This window comes from Lactuca virosa, chromosome 4, assembly GCF_052849685.1.
Source record: "Lactuca virosa cultivar CGN04683 chromosome 4, Lactuca_virosa_CGN04683_v6, whole genome shotgun sequence".
NCBI classification, from domain to species: domain Eukaryota; kingdom Viridiplantae; phylum Streptophyta; class Magnoliopsida; order Asterales; family Asteraceae; genus Lactuca; species Lactuca virosa.
In genome coordinates, this window is record NC_136429.1 from 428,810,190 (window position 1) to 428,815,485 (window position 5,296).

Genomic DNA, 5,296 nt, shown 5'->3' on the forward strand with positions numbered 1-5,296 from the left:
TCCATTTAGATAAGGGATCATATATTCCTCCATTCTAGATATCATATGGACTGAGACATAGATTATAATCATTCTCTCCGTCCATCTGTTGTTTCCTGATTTCCGATTTATGACGACCGACTAATTGAACAAATCAAATCAGTCCAGGCTTGGCCAAGCACTTAGGGGTGTCATCACTAAATCATCGAGGGGCCCACATATATCGTTTTTAACCACATGGGGTAAAAGGAACGGATAAACTTCGACCCAAATGCTTGCTTGTACTTACTCACCAAATTATACACACCAATATGTTTTATACACCAAGTTACTGGTGCGTTTACATACGTCAATGTGCAACCGACTCACAACTACAACTCACATGTCTCTGTTTCAAGAATATAAGATATTATCGTCTCACAATCACTCTTGATAAAGTCCATGCAGTGATTCAGATGAGCGTGGGTTGAATCCAATACTCGAATCTTATTCCAGGAGTACTCACGAACACTGTAGCAAAATTGTGCTATGACTAAAACACCTCTACTGACCCATTCATGACAGTCTTGCCTCAATACCTACTTCCAAAGTATCATCGACTGTGGATGGTTTGAATAACTTAGTTATTCGGGAAGTCAAAACATGCAAAGTGAAACACAAGAATAATACAAATCCTATATGGCCCCAAAACTTTTGAGTCCCATATTGATTACTCATTATTCATTGTATAATGTTTCAATTTATCAACTTAATACTTGAATTAAAACAATAGCTATGCCATGCTCCAAGCATGCACACTATGTTTGTCTATGGTCCCGACTTTGAGAAATAGATCAATTGAAGACATTTCAATGATGCTCATTTCTTAATTCCAAATATTTATTGCAAGTTTAAGAATTCCAGATTCTTGTCACCGCTAAACTTTCATGTAATGCAGCCTTTGTAATGTCATGGTACCAAAAGTCACAAAGACTGACCAACGATATTACAAAACTTTCCACTGGAAATTGATACCAAAGCAATTCCAAGGAAGCGAAGTCTCAAATTCAAAGTACATTCCTTTGAACATCCTTCTTGCATTAAGTTTCCTAATCTTACATAAATTTAAAGAATAACTTCCACTTATGGAAACATTTCCATATTCCCATTTTGACTATCACTTCTGAACAAGAGTTACCTCTTCTCAGAGTATGTCAATATGGTCATTTCCAAAATTTTAAATATACTTCCAATTGTCCATGAGCAACCAATATTTGCTAAACCTTAGATTGTCCTCGACAATTGCTTAACCATTTTAGTCATATCCAGTTCTATTCCTTTTTCCCTCTTAATGCCCTAGGCATTTGGAAAAATTAGAACACGAGAATATTATAGCATATGCAATCGATCCTATACTCGAAGGGATATGAGATGCGATTCATAATGTCTAACATAAAGACATGATACTTGATTAGTCTTTTGCTATAATATTTCTATTTGCCATGTTCTCATAATTTTGATTATGAAGAGGGATGTCGTAATCATAATCAAATTTTGAGAACGCAATTAACATTTCCATATATATAGAATTTCCTTATGTTGAATTCTATTTGCCATGTTCTCACAATTCGAACTATGAAGAGGGATGCCATAATCATAATCGAATTTGAGAACGCAATTAACATTTCCAACATAGCATTCATATATATATATATATATATATATATATATATATATATATATATATATATATATATATATATATATATATATATATATATATATATATATATATATATATATCCTTGACTAAATTTGATTAAAAACTCAATCTAAGCTTTTAGATTTGAAATGAAGTATGAATTTCTCTCCTTTAATTATAGCAAAAAAACTTTTCAAACCCTGCATCTTTGCAAATTGAAACTTTGTTTTCTATAATAAACATTTCTAACTTGCAACTCTTAACGTAATAATTGTGCTCCCACTAGCATAATAATTACATTAGCATAACACTTATGCTCCCACTAGCTTTGACATGTATTCAAAAATCAGCTGAACTTCTAGAAATCAATACTTATTGACTTTCATTACCAAACTTCAGATTTCTGATACGGGATGCTTCGATAAGACTTTATCTAGGCTTCTCAAACTCATACACCTTTCCTTAGATAGCTCACATGTGTGTCTAAACAATTTTATAACTTACTGCAATAAGTCTAAAATGTTTAGACCTTTTGCCATTTCTCACAATTCGAACTATAAAGAGGGATGCCGTAATCATAATCGAATTTGAGAATGCAAATATCACACTTGCTAACTATTAAAAGCTACTTAGCGAACGCGTTTCTGTAACGCCCCAATTCTCAGGTATTGTTTAAATAAGAATTTAATTGGTTTCAAGGCCTACTCGACGAGTTGGTCGCCCTACTCGTCGAGTAGCAGCGGGCTTGGTTCACGTATTTAATGGCCTACTCGCCGAGTCCATGAAGGGACTCGACGAGTAGGAGCTGGCTGATGAAATCCTAAATCCTGGGGTTTTGCACCCTATTTAAGGAAGCATAAGCCTCCTTTGGCCTCTTTGCAGTCCTTTGATTGCTCAGAAAACCCTAATTCGTGTGGTGTTTCATTCTTGTGTGTCTAAAGCTTTGGAGAGGAGATCTTTTGAGAAGAAGAGCTTGGAGAACAAAAGGCTAGGAGCAAGGAAGTGTGGGAAATCAGAAATCTACCTCAGATAGCATCATTTGGAGGTATCAAGTCGTCACCTTTTCTTCTTTTCCTTCTAGACCTCTTTTGGTTGAGATCTAGGGTTTTTATGGTTTGATTGAGAAGATGAAGTGGGATATGGGCTAGATCTGAAGTTGTAACTTCAGATCTGGACCCTTCTGGGGTTCTATAGTCATAGAGCCCCGAATTTGGTCATGTATGAAGCCTCTTTGAGTATGAAACCCCCATTGTGAGCTTGGATTTGACATTAATAGCCTTTGTAGCTATGCATGCACGTAAAGTTTGCAACTTTACGTGAAAAGCATGCCTTAGAAGCTTGGATCTGTAGTTTGGAGCCGCTGCATGGCTCAAATGAGTCTGTATGGCAAAAAGGACTGAAGGGACTCGACGAGTCGCATGGTCGACTCGACGAGTCATATGAAGATAGGCATGGAGTCGGCGAGTTGGAAGAACAACTCGGCGAGTCCAATGAAGATTGCCGTAGACTCGACGAGTGGATGAACAACTCGGCGAGTCGGTTGAGGTTGCCCCAATTTATGTATGCACGGGTAACTGTCGAGTTGCAAGAAGGAAGCTCGACGAGTGGCTTTAGGGTCTTGATCGTAAACCAAAGGAACTCGACGAGTCACTCAGGTGACTCGGCGAGTGAGTTAGTACTTCAAGGAACTCGGCGAGTAGCCAAGGGTACTCGTCGAGTCAAGGTCAACATGGACTGTTGACCTTGACTGATAACTTTGACTTTAACCAGGGTTTGATTAGTTGGCTTGTGGGTATGTTTATACTATGGTAATAGGTGGTGGAGTTTGTGGCAGTGATCCGAGGGTTGAAGTTTATCTACCGAGACGACATCTGCAAGGTGAGTTATCCTCACTATATCGATAGGGTCTAAGGCACCAAGGTCGGCCCTTTAGTTGTTATCGTTATGGTATGTTACATGTGAATATGATCTGTTAGATCAGAATCAGGATAGACAGTATGTTATGCTCTTATGATCCGTAGGGATTAATATGTTAGTGACCTGCTAGGTCAGTGCTCTAGTTATGAGAGATTGCTATGTTTGGTGATCAGTGAGATAGATATGTTTGATGTTTGTATATGCCAGTATATGTTAGTTATGCACACATGGTTAATTGCTTGTTGCTTGGGTTGAGGCGGTCCTGCTTTGTGCTGAAGGCCAACACACCCTATGAGCGGTCCGGGGAGACTGTAGGCCCACGTGGCGGTCCAGTCATGCCGAAGGCTCGGTATAGATTCAGTTAGACTGTAGGCCCTGTAGGGCGGTCCAGTCAGGCCGATGGCCCAGTATGCATGTTGATTGATTGATTATTACGGATATGGTATTATCAGTGTGGTATTGGTATTTTGGGGGTAGCTCACTAAGCCCTTGGGCTTACAGTTTTCAGTTTATTGTTTCAGGTACTTCAGGAGATCATGGCAAGGCGAAGGCGTGACCGTACCGCTCCTCATCCTTATGATCTGGCTTTTGGGACACTCTGATCGAATAAAGATTTGAAAACATTTTTGTAAACAATACTATTGGGTTTTATTTATGATTGAAAAGTTTAAATTTGGCGTAAATTTTATGGGTGTTACAGTTTCCTCACAATCATTTTCATGAATTGGAGAGAGACCTTATGACACTTAGATTTTATGGTATATGTGTTCCTATCCATGTGAATTTCTCATAACCACAATCACAAGACAAGGTTAGTGACAAATCCAAACTCATATGGACTGAACTTGTTCAATCTTAATTTCTTGCCACTTGGTACCTCAAGGGCCTACCATTGCTTCCTAGGTTGTTATGCAAACAACTGAGAACTCATAGAACTCACATTCATAGTCAACTTTAACTGGAATGACACATAAACAAGAATATGTCAACACGATAGGTTACAAACCTCAAGTCGTGTGCTAGTGTTTAACAATAGGTTTACTCTTGATTAGTTCTTGAAACTTTCAAGATCTTTAAGACTCCCACTGACCTCTTGACATATAAGATTCACTTTGTCAAGGAACATTCCTTGACAAACAATTATTCAAGAGTTAGTGCAGATTCTTATCAAGACAAACACTTCACAGCATTGGTCTTAGTTGGTCTTTGTTTTATTCAAAACATCACAACCTACCAATTTCAAATGTACAAGAATAGGAAACATTTTACTCTACATTGACAAGTGTGATAAACCTTTCTTAAGATTATGTCACACAAGGCTCAATCTTGGAGTATGAGTCTAAGACTCGATTTGGAACGAAGTATGATTCACCTTTTTTGATTTAACCATTCCAACAATTCACGATTCCTCTTCTTAGCCATAGAAATGCACTAAGATGATATTAGAGGATCAATTGTGATATGGTTTTCATAATCATTAAAATGATCATAAAATATGATACTAAAGTACTCTCCTATCTTTTCAGATTGGAGAAACTTTTATTTTTTTAGCCTAATTTGATTCTTCTCATTCGTTCTGCCATACATTGAAACTTTTCCAATGATTCAGAATTATACTTAAACTTGTAAGCATAACCATATTTACTAAACTTTAGTAAATCATGACGAATAGTCTTATCGTTCTCTGTGGTGGACCTGACCAGCGCACACCCAGTGTAC

At 37.6% G+C, this 5,296-nt stretch overlaps 1 long non-coding RNA gene across 1 annotated transcript; it reads left to right on the forward strand.

The window, feature by feature from the left end:
• Positions 1–2,616: 2,616 nt before the first annotated feature.
• LOC145169358 (uncharacterized) lies at positions 2,617–4,249 on the forward strand. Its single transcript, XR_013742447.1, has 3 exons — positions 2,617–2,705; positions 3,476–3,538; positions 4,099–4,249. It is a non-coding gene; the product is annotated as an uncharacterized LOC145169358 (long non-coding RNA).
• Positions 4,250–5,296: the final 1,047 nt, after the last annotated feature.